The sequence below is a fragment of the Barbatula barbatula genome, assembly GCF_947034865.1.
Source record: "Barbatula barbatula genome assembly, chromosome: 21".
In the NCBI taxonomy this organism is placed as follows: domain Eukaryota; kingdom Metazoa; phylum Chordata; class Actinopteri; order Cypriniformes; family Nemacheilidae; genus Barbatula; species Barbatula barbatula.
Genome location: NC_136784.1, coordinates 4,327,657 through 4,340,003, shown reverse-complemented (window position 1 = coordinate 4,340,003; position 12,347 = coordinate 4,327,657). Strand labels below are relative to the sequence as shown.

The window sequence follows — 12,347 nt, the reverse complement described above, 5'->3', positions numbered from 1 at the left end:
AAGCGTTCAACTGTAACACTCACCCCGGGATTGTTTCTCATTAGCTCTAATAAAGTGCAGGGTCCTTGTGTAATGAAATAAGTCTTCAGGTGTGTTGTCAAAGCTTTTCTGTTTATTATTTATCATCCCCCATTTTATTACTTTACTCCTCTTCACACTAACAATGCCCCCAGCTGTAACAAAGCCCTCGGTTTACAGCATCATAGCCAGATGTTTCAGCCCAATCCACTACTCGCCATCATCATTGAAGTGCATTGGCAAACAAGGCAACCTCGCTGTTATTGAAAACGCTGCAATGCTGTCCTTTCTGTGCAATGTTTTTGTTCAGTGCTTCAATGTTATCTTAGAGTCTGGAGTTCCTGTTTAAAGCTGGGGACAGATATACCATATTGAATAGAAAGTGCATGAAATATGTTGTCTTCAGTAGATCTCCAAGTACATTGGCCATACGAATATATTTTACAATCAGGGTCAAGGTAGACACAAGATAGAGGACTTAAGGAAAACCAGTGGGGCTGTAGGATGAAAGTAAGAGATTAGGATGAAGGTTGAATGTAAGGTTATGCATAATAACAGAAAAGGTAAAGTCGGAAGAAGCTTGAAAAGCAGGTGTGTATTTTCAGTACTGTAACACACATTCTCTTACTTGTTCTAATGCCATCAGTTAGTCAAGGCTTGATGTGCAACACATCAATCACTTAAATCCAAAGGAGATTCACTTTTGTGTAAAGACAAGGGATGCATACTGATTGTGCTGAATCGCTTCTTCCCTATTTTTATGTGGATGTAGCAAATAAGCTTAGGCTGGGTATCGATTTAATACAAATCCAATAGATTTTTAAAAAAAGATCAGTTAATATCACATTACATTAGTGAATTAAAAAATGAGCCACAAACCTGTGAGATACAGTATAACAAAAATAATTCACGAAAATCTGTTGTAAAGAGGGGTTGCAATCATATGAACCGCTGCCTTTAATGTAAAGGTGATGTTAAATTCGAGGACACGCCCGCCTCTGCCATGTTAATTAAACAATGAATGAAGGATCCCCTCCCTGTTGTAACAGCCACCTGTTTTCAAAGGAAAATTGATATCTTGTGCGTAGTAGTAGCAATAACATTCACGTTAATAAATATTATTTTTTTAAAGTCTTTTGCATTATTATGGCAAAAAAGGTGTGTAACAAGATCCATAAAGAGACGGGAACCGGCGAACATAAAATAACTTTTAATTAATTAAATCAAACGTAAATAAACACACACAAACCACAACATAAAATCCAGGCCTGGTCCTCTCTCACTGACGGTCCGGTCGTTCGTCGTCTTATGCTCCCAATCTCCTCCGTGATACGAGACCGCCTCGAATCCCGGCTCTCGTCCCTCCTACCTCACTACAAGGTGACTTTGTTTGTTACTAAGTTTTGAAAGACAGCGAATTTGGACATCCAAGGTTTCAGACAGGCGACAACGATATGCTCTTTAACCTCATAGGCTTGGGTCTTTACTTACATTTAAAGGTGGTTGAGGGAATCCATTTCTGTTCCCTACCAATGTTTCAAAGTCTGACCCTTTGACATGATTATTTTGATGATTGGTAGATCAGCGATTGAGGTGACCTGCTCTGCTGATACTGGAAAGTTATCATTTTACCTGTCTGGACTGAGATTGTCTACTGGCAGGCTGTCCATATTTTTGTGGGTCAAAACTGAAATATTACACCCATGGATGGCATTGTTACAGATTCACTTGCATCTCAGTCTCTATTCTAGCTGCAAAGCACATTACTGGGTACAATTTAATGTTGAGTTGTTATAGTTATCTTTAAAACCTGTATATATTTTCTATTGATTAGTGGATAAAGAAAAGCAAGCGATCATAGCAGCAGTGCAGAAAGTGTGTTACACTCTTACAGTGTTTAAAGTCCGGGTAAAGATAATTCTGAGAATTGTTTCTAAACAAATTATAGATGTTAGAAATCTATTGCTGAAACACATTTATAAGACTAGAAGTATGAAAGAAGTATGTAGTACGGAATTGTGGAGTTAAACTGTTAATCAGTTTTTCACCAACTCTCTGTTCAGGATTTTTTGGGCGGGGCTAAAACGGGGGATCGATGACACAATGGAGCGTTCGAACATGCATGACCCCTTCCCTTTCACTAGAGCGCCTTGTATCACGAGCACAGGGTTGTAAGATCTCACGCACAGGCTTTCAGGATGTCTCATTCTGCCCAACTAAACAAATCTCATGCCAAAAAACAAGCTAAGGGTAATGCAGACGCGAATGGATGGAGGAGAATAACGCGAATGGAAGGAGGATCACTGCGCGTGATTGCGAGGTGATTCAGTGAATGATGTTTAATTAACAAATTTCGAGATGAGCGCGAGCAGATAATCCACCCGGCTGGTTCGCTATCAGCAATCTCAGCAATCTCATCTCTACTGTATAAGCTTAAGTGAGAACCACTACAAAATACAAATAGACTAAACTGTCTTACCTGCATTCCTTCAACAGTCTTCAGGCATCCCCCCACCATCCCGGTTCCTCACCACGAGACTGTTGTCATACGGGAGAAAACGGGGGAGCGCTCTGGATTTTGGGCTAATACCGGGCCCGGAGCCCTCTCAACGGACAGCATGGCAAATACGCATACCTTTTTACCTGCATTATTATCTGCATAGGCAAACTCGTGAGTTATCTATTGATGAATTTCACGTGCTTTGACTTGCATGTGTTTTCATTAAAATCTTGAATCACATCTTATTCACATAACTCACAAATAGCCTACTGGGCCGGGGATCGACGTTGGTTGAGTGACGCGAGTGGGCCTGGGTTCAGGGCCAACAGCGGACACGCCCCCAGTGTTTGAGAGCAGAGAGTCCTGCTTATTTAATTTACTTTCGGTCGGTTTATGATTGGTCATTAAAAAAAATGTATATGTTTTAAAAACACAAATGTTCGCCTTGCTCTGTTCTGCGAAGCGCGATCACAACTTCACCTATTATGTAATTACGTTGAATAGGTCACGCTTGGCGTAGGGGGAATCCAGGATACGCAAGTGAAATTACCATTTTAAACCAAAAACTGACACAAAGACAATTGTATATGTGTCATTGAACATTCAACAACTTTTGAACAGTCCTCCCTCTCCACATTTGTAAACACTGACTCGGTACTGCCTATGTCAAGCGTGACCTTTTCAACGTAATTGTGTAAAGTCATGATCGCGCTTTGCAGAACAGAACAAGGCAAACATTTGTGTTTATAAAGCATATACATTTAATATGTGTTTAGAAAATTAATATTCGTATCGCTAGATAAGACCCTTATTCATTGTCTGGTATCGTTTAAAGCCATTTGAAGCTGCACTGAAACTGTAATTTTGACCTTCAACCGCTTGGAGTCCATTGATGTCCACTACACAGAGAATAATCCTGAATTGTTTTCATCAAAAACCTTAATTTTTTTTCGACTAAAGAAAAAAATACATAAACATCTTGGATGACAACAGGGGTAAGTAAATTATTATGAAAATGTATGTTGAAAGTGAACAATTCCTTTAAGGTAATGCACAACATTATGATTTTAATATATATCATAAATATCATCCCGTTAGATGCTGGGTAACGATGTTATACATAAAGGCCTACAAACTACATAAGCAACATAATCAAAACCCATCAAAATCGAATCATTAACCTGTCCAGGAGTTACCGTGGCATAATTTCTTAAACCCTTGACTCCTGTAGTTGCTGCCAGTGTGGAAAAGCAACACTGATTATAATCATACCTGTCAACACTCCCGTTTTGGCCAGGATTTTCCCATTTTTCAAACCCATCTCCTCTTGAATCCTCTGGAACTAAATCATGAACACACCGAGGGGGAAACCCTGGAAACCCCTGCAAACCAACTGCCAGGGACCAGAAGGCATTTGCGACTGGAATTCTGCTTTCACCTGTTTGCTGATAAGACATTTTAAGTCCTGGAAGTTTTTAAGATGGTCTTTATTTTTGTTCGTATTTTGCAAGTGCCACTTGCAAACTCGCACACCTTTAAACATGGGAAAGTTATGTTCCAGCAGTTAACCTGCCATTCTCCCGCTGTGTCTGCACAGCGTATGTGACCACGCTGATGACAAATGGTGTCTGCTTGAACAGGGTTCGCAGTGGCATGCAAAATATGTTGACTGTTAATGTACACATGACACATGATGCAAACTATTTTGTTCCTATGCCTGTCTTAGTCGATATATGATTTTTAAAAATATCAATGTATCACTTTAATTATTGATTTCTATCAGAATGTTTAAAGACTTCTGACCAGCAGGACAAAAACGTTTCTGGACAGGATAGCCTACTCAACCTTTAATGTCAATATATCACAGAAACATTAACGGCATAGTGAGTCCCACACACGGAGAACGGGTAGATGACATCAGGGACCAGTCTATTAGAAAACTCAACAGCTCTATGATCCACTGCAGCCTTGGAGATTGCAGTGATGTATCCTCATGCAGTAAATGCAGACAGCATTTTGGTTACATCAGCATTAGGCTGCATGCCTCCTGCATGTCATTTAAAGCTTGCTTTGTTGAATTGTTAAGTACTATGCCCTATCACATCCATTATCTTTGAATGGACAATTAATAGCCAAAATTGTGGGTACTCACTTGCCTCCAATTTGCATTAAATTTCCTCTGTCTCACAATTTTTCTTTTTCTTTGTCCATATCGGTTTCGAAAATATGTGGGTGAATCCTGCAAAAACATGTCCAGGACAGGTCATATCTTATTTATTATAATTTTAAAAATATGAAGTATGTCTGTAGGCATCGTATGTTCGTAAGCATAATTTTAAATGTATCTGAACATTTATATATTTGAGTATACAGATAATATAATGCTGTAGGGTGGACTATACAACTCTAAATAATTTAACAAATTGTGTGGGTTTTTTGGCATTACGTTATTGAATGTGTTTGTAGGAGAGGTGTATCGGGTAGGAACAGGTTGTGTAAGATTCATCCATGCAGTTGCCATGCTTTCCGTGTTATTTTTTCTGTTTGTCTCATACAGTATCTTGTCAGCTATAGAAAAAAGACAGCGTGGCTGCTTGCAATTGTCCTCGGCTGCAGTATTTTGCTAAACTACAGCAGTGTGGTTGTAACCTGCATTGTGGAGACTGACCCTGTTTAAGTGCGAGAGTTCCATCTGCATGGTGAAGTGTGCTCCAGGGCCGCCGGTCTGCCTGCGTTCCCTGCAGTTTTCTTTAAGAGCTTGTGTCTCTGCCAGCTAAATATCAACTCATTAACTCAGGCAAATGGGACTGCATTAAAAAAAAGGAAAAGAAAGAATACTAAAACCATGTAGGCAGTGGAACGAGTTTTCTTGTGGTTCTGTTTCCAGCATATTTTCCTGTCTCTTATCTTCTTGCAACTGTCCTTGGTCTGTCCTCGTGAATCTTTCTCATTCTGTTCTTACCCTCTTACTTTGCCACTGCTTTCACATCCTGATTTTTTTGGTGGCTGTTCCTTTGTCTGTGGCATGTATCTATTCTTTTGACTTACAACCTCTTTCACCTTTGCAATCTGTAATTTTCTTGCAAAATACAGGCATGCTGAATTTTTTTCCCCCACCTCCCAGAGCCTCTTTTTAAGTTGAATTAAGTAAATGATTAAGAACAATAGAAACAAGGTTGCCTGTTGATTACTTTCCCCTTGTTGAAGAATACAGCAGGATGGCCAGCATGTGTAGTACTGACAGGATTTGTTCTCGGAGAAGAAAGCCTCACAGATGCCATTACACCTTTTTTCTTTTTTTCCCCAAGACCTCATTTACAAATACAATATGCGTTTCATCATGCCGTCCTTTAGTGGATACAAAAGATTGCACCAGTGACCCATCAACTGCAACACTCTTCTACCCACAGTGTGTCATATTATATTTTTCCTCCTTTGACTTCATTGTGCTTTGGGCCTTGCTAGATCCCAGGTACAATCTGCTCTCTGACAGTGGCTCGCTTGCAAAGAATATGCATGAAGTAATGCATCTCTGGTGAAATAAATCGCAATGCCGTGCTTCTCATGCTGGTAGACGGATGACAACCCCCACGGAAGACCAAACGAAAGTGCTGTTTTCAAGAAACTGTTTTGCCAGGTGGGAGGATAATGTCAATTTTCAACCAAGAAAATCGTACGAGAAACGCCTCAAAATGAGTGCCTGATGAAGGTGCCCTGAAACGGATTGAAACATTGGCACGTGAATTAGTATTTTAGTTGCGTGTGGCATACGGCACGTCGCCCCTGTTGCGAGGGACAAGGCCAGGCCTGAGTGAGAGGAAGCCATCTTTAGCTGCACGAAATTCCATCTCTGTCAGTGCCGGGGCCCTGCAGTGCTGTGAAAGCGGTTCGGTCTTCTTGACAGAATTTAATTTGTTTTTCTTCTCACATCTTTTCTTTCAGGTTGAGGCTGTGCAATATGTTGCTAAGAGGATGTTTTTGTTACGAAGGGATCTTCAGCTTGATTGTGAATCCAAAGATAACACCTCGCTATAGAGTCCTTTTTCTTTTTTTTTTTACGGAAGGTTATTGCACGGCTTAGAGAGCACTTGTATGTTCTTTTGTACCGAGGGGACGGCAGCTTACGTCAGTGTTTCCGGTCTGTAATGCATTCGATGAATGGGTCTATGCTCTGTTAATTATCTGAAATAATTAACACCAGGTTTTCAGGGTGTTGCATATTATTATGTCATTAAAACATTCGTGGAGGTGTGCGAGACGATGGTGGGCGCTGTGACCTGTGAACATCTGCAGTAAATGTGGGTGGACTTTTCTTTTGCACAATAATGTACTTTAACATTATCTGAACTCTGTATTGTAACAACACTTAAATGGTAAAATATTACGTTTTAGTCATAAGTCTGTTTAAAATTAATATTTATCCTGCACACAGGCTTTACCCTGAAGATGTACAGTACTGTAACTTATGGGTAGATTAGGAACAATTACATTTCTGTCTTGTGTTAAAAGGTACATTAGGAAGGTACTGCCCACAGTGACAATCTATAAAAGTACACATTTTGCACCCTTCTTTCTGGCAATTCTTTATTAAGAGGATAGCACTCAAAAATATAAATTCTGTCATTATTTACACGTGCATTTACATCATTTCAAACCTTTAAGGTTTTCTTTCTTCTGCAAAACACAAAATATATTTTGAAGAATGTTGGTTAACGAACAACGGCGGTATCCATTGATTTGTTGTATCCATAATATAGAAGTGAATGGATATTGCTGTTGTTTTGTAACCAACATTCTTCAAAATATCTTCTCTTGTGTTCTGCGAGGAGGTTAAACAGGATTGAAATGACATGAGGGTTTTCATTTTAAGTGAATTATCCCTTTAATACACATTCCTGGTCTAATTTTAGCTGCATGTTATTTACAAATATCCAATAGCTTGCTCCACCTCTATAAAATGACTTTCTTTTTTCAGCTGATGTTACCAATTCTAAATGTTGAGTCCATTCAGAGAAGCATTTGTAAAGTCTGTGTGCTGTGAATGATGAAGGGCTCATGCAGCTAGATGAGGCTCCGTGGACCGCACCATAATTCAATGCCATGTCTGAAACACAGACGGCGGCATGTTAGACAGCATTGCGCAGCACAGAGACGGCGATCTACCTGCATGTCATGCCTCAAAAGCGACTACAAAAGACCTGCATGACTTGCGGCTAAACAACACCCAGGGCTTTCATAAAAATCAGTGCAGTCTTTGATAAAAGAGATGTTGTCAGTAGAACCCATCCATCGGTAAAGCAAAGGCTGAGGTTTATGATGGGCTTTTCAGATGCTGATGCATGGGGCTACCCGCATTAGCACCGCTTATACAGTATATTTATTTATTTTTTTGGAGAGAGAGCCATTTCAAATAAGTGCTTCTCACTGGGGAACACTGCATTGCAGACCTATGATCTGAACAAGTGACCATCTGCTCTACGTTTCTTGTCCCAACGAGCAAACTTGCACATGAAGAAGGATATGTACATGCAGATGCTATTGTACCATCTTGGAATATTTATAGGGGCTCATTCAGAAGCACTGAAAGATTTTGTATCCAAAAAGTTCACTCAAAACTGATGAAAGTGTGCTGCTGTAAATTTAGGGTATCTGGAGCCAAATTCATGGCGGTGGGGCAGCTGGAAAGTGAATGATCCCAGAGATTCCAGAGTGAAATTGAAGGCAAATGTTATTTGATGGTTCACTATTAACATAATGTCTCAGAGCCAGCATTTTTTGAAAGCCGTGAGCAAAGCATCCTTTAAAGAAAGCGAGGTTGTTATACGTAGACCAGAAGCACAACCACTTCTTGTCAACGCACTGTACTTACCTTCAGAGTCGTTTAGTAGGACAAATTGCTTGTTTTGAAAGGAGTACAATTTTGAATGTAAAACACCTGCGAATAAAAAAAGCAATAAATTCTTGTTAGCGTTATGAATAGATTGGATGTTTTGCTTGGAAATGCCTAGTCATATGCATGTTGGCAAGTCTTGAGAAGTAGGGGAACGGATTTCTAAACCAGTCAATTTCTCAGAGTCAGTCAGTCGGATACAGAGCTCTTCAAATTTACTGCCACACATGCTAGTACCGTAAGCTGAACCATGCTGAAAAGAACCTGCTTGTTGAGCACCAAGTAACTCTGATTTGATTTTCACCCTTCACTTACTTTGACAAGTTCCAGAATTTAACTTGTTTGATGTAGTGTGGAAAGATTAATTTGATCATTACCATTGATTGACATCACCTAAAACCAATTACTGATGCAATGCTAGTTTAGTTGGCTTACTCTTCCTAATATTGTTGGCTTAGCTTCCATTGGCTTATGTCTAGTCTACAAATACAGGTATTTTTTATAAGTTTTATAAGAGTTTTTCCTTCGTTTTCCAAAAATCTCAGTCTACATGAAAACGCAAAAACACACAATAAAGCGCTGTCAAGAGCACGCCAAACCAACAAGTGTAGCTATACCTCTAACTGTGAAGCTGTGTTTGCCAATCAGAAGCCTGAAAAAAGATTACTACCTGTTCCGGTAGCTACACGACCGGAGTTTCTGAAAATCTTTTGCTTGGCAGACGTTTAAAAAAGATTTCAGTTTCAGTGACCTGAAACTGTGTTTTTGTGTGGACAAACGGCCAAACCGCGTAGAAAAAAACTGGTTTTGAAAACACCGGCGTATATTGCCCAGTCTCCCACTTTCTCTTGCTCATTTCATTATTATGAATTATTATACATTTATACATTTGGCAGATGCTATACTATACATTTGTTTCTGACTATGTGCAATCCCCTATGTGCGATCGAACTATTACCATAATGTTGCTAGCACCATGCTCTAACCGCTGAGCCAGAGGAAAGCTAGAGCAATCATGAGGTCACTCACCCCGGAATGAGTCAATTCTACTTATCAACCGTGAACGGATTTACATTGTGCGAACGTGTTGAGACTAAAATATTTATTGGCATCCTACACTTGGGAAAACAACATGAACTGTACCACACCTGTAGACGAAAAAAATGGATTACTAGCCGTGAAACATGTTAATGTTTACAATCATTAAAACAAAAAAAAGCAATTGTTTTTATGACGATGATGGGTATTGCTAGATCTTAAATTGTGGAGTAGTTTAAAATTTTAGGCTTTAGGCTATGCAAAGTGTGGTTGGCTACGCATTTTGTCATTTAGCAAATGATTTGAAACCAGCAAGTAATATCAATTACAGTTTATGCACACATTCGTTTTGTAAAGTACAATCGAAAACCATCAAAATATCTACGAAAATCATTATGATAATCTGAATTTTAAGTTAATGCTTAGTGGCGTTGTCATGCCCTTGGGTAAGCTCCGTCACCAAGACGCTTTAATGGAGGTTACTTATCATTTAGCCGACGCCTTTTACTATAGGACAGGAGTGGATCCCCTGGAGCAACACGGTATTAAGTGCCTTTCTGAAAGGCTTGATTATGTTAGACTTCACTTAGAAACTCAACAGTTTATGTGTCAACCCTACCTAGCATCAAATTTGTGACGTCTGCGTTATCAGCTCAGAACCGTAATCACCAGACGGTTACTCACAGAGGCAATGACTGGCTAAATTGCCAGACTTAGAGTGTTTTCACACTTTGCACGATTGATTCAGTCCCCACCCAAGTTCAATTGTCCCCCTCTGATGGACTTTCACACTGTGCGCCGAACCCCTTTCGTCATCAGCGTGAGTGCACCGGCTGCTGTTTAAGATTACGATTTGAAAGCTTATAAAATGGTGGGAAATTATTGTTGCTTCACACTTCTTTGGCTGTTGTGGTTGTTTGGCATCACTTCTAAAATGTTGGCGATCAGCACCTGTGTCTGTAATTTAAGTAAGTCCCTAACATATTGTTTTTTTATATCATGTATGTGCATTCAGAAAACAGCTTTCACAACAATCAATCAAAGCCAACTTTAAGGTCAAGCCAGTCAAAAGATGTGTGAAAATCCTTATCCAGGGTTGCAAAATAGTGACCCTTGCCCTCTTGCCCTTAGCTGGGTTCACAATTGCCCTTAGCAAGCACAATATAATTAGTATTATTATAATATTCTGACCTTTCAGTGTGAGCTAATAAGTGCCCTGGGAAATATCTACAGTAAGATCTACACTCCTGGTTCTCAAATAACAATTTGCAACAAGCTCCGTTCACTGCATTAATAGAAGAAAATCTCAATAGTGATTCAGTCTGGCGTGTGGGTTGGACTTCCTACTTTACTGTGTTTAAAAGAACTAATTTTCATGCTTTCCCACTTAAAACTCATTTGACGCAAACATAAGGAGTTTGAAGCCTCCATTGCTTCATTTATAATCACAATTAACTATCCAGAACAGATGTTCCTATCTAGACTTGGTCTACGGTCCTCGTTATTGTTTTCTTAGCCATCCATTTCTTCATATTTATTTGAAGAGGAATTATCATTTTAATGGATTTTTATGCTTGATGTGCAAGTCACCTTTCCTGCTCCTTTGGTTTGTTCATGCCCTAAACGTCTAAACCTTTTCTAAATCTTTCAGTTGTTTTTCCTCACCTTCACTTAAAGCACCAGTGTGCACATAACATAACAAATATGGAGTCTTCCATTTACACCGCAGTATTTCCACCTACTTGCCACTGCGGTCTTTGCCCATCGGCCAGTGTGAATGCAGTAATGATGTTGTGAATTATGCAGTAGACCCACTGATAAGTCCTTTTGCCTTTGCTCAAAACTCCCTCATAGGCATCTGTCCTTTATGTTATTGAACTTGCTCCTAAATTTTTCTTTTTCCCACCATCGCTTCCATAAATCTCAACCCCCCTCGTACGTCTTCCTTCTCGGCCTTGCATCCATCTAGTTGTCCACTTCTCGATTTTTCTCCCCCTCCTCTTTGGTTTGGTCTTTCCTAACAGATCTTGCTTTTCCATGTCTTAATCCTCATTCCGTAAGTCATTTTCTTGTGTCAAGGGGGAAGGATGTTGGGAAAAGAGAAGTTATGACATCAGCGTGCCGTCTGGTTGAAAGCAATGACATTAGCATCTCCAGCATTGAAAAGCTGCCAGTATGACATTACAGACAGATATGCATTTATGTGTGGGTGTGTACGTGTGTGCTGCCAATTCCTGAGTCAGTCCTTCAATAATATGCGTGAGACTGAGTAGTTGCGCTATACATCACGCACCGTAAATCATTATATTGCTCGCCTATATGCTTATGTATACATTGTTGGTGTAAAAATAAGTGTGTTTAGTTGGAGATTAATTAAAGAGAGTGTGTATGCGTCTGCCGTGCAGTAGGAGGGGTGGGTGGGTCGGGTTTTGATGGCTGGCGTACAAAGTGACTTGAAAATGATTCATGGTGTTGCTGGCGCTTACGGCCTGGCATTTGTATCAGCAGAACCGTGTCTCTCTCTCTCCCTCTCTTTTGCTCTAGCTCTCTTTCGCTCATCGTACGAGGAGCGCAAACAAAAGGCGCAGAGGGCGGCCTCATCCCCTCCGTTATTCTCTGTGTTCTTTATTTTCACTTTTATTTACTCAGTCTGTTCTGGATCTACCCAGACAGAGACAGACGCTTTACGGCCGAGCAGATTTATAGTGGAGATTCGAGACTCTCTCTCCTGCGTTGAAGGGGGAATAACGCATGAATCAGGGCAGGGGGAGTAATGATTTCCCATCTACCCTGGGGAACAGTGGGGTTCAGGGGGTGAGATGTATTAGCTTTTCTTCTCCAATCCCTGCACAGGGATTTAACTACCTCGGCTGGGTTAATGTATCTTGATGTCTTGTGGCA

The 12,347-nt window shown here is 40.1% G+C and overlaps 1 protein-coding gene across 1 annotated transcript in view; it reads left to right on the top strand.

Annotated features, from left to right (window-relative positions):
• Positions 1 to 12,347, top strand: part of cacng8a (calcium channel, voltage-dependent, gamma subunit 8a) — a gene marked incomplete at its 3' end in the record, with an annotated part of 92,348 nt that overhangs the window by 5,466 nt on the left and 74,535 nt on the right. The gene's annotated exons all lie outside the window — the stretch shown is intronic.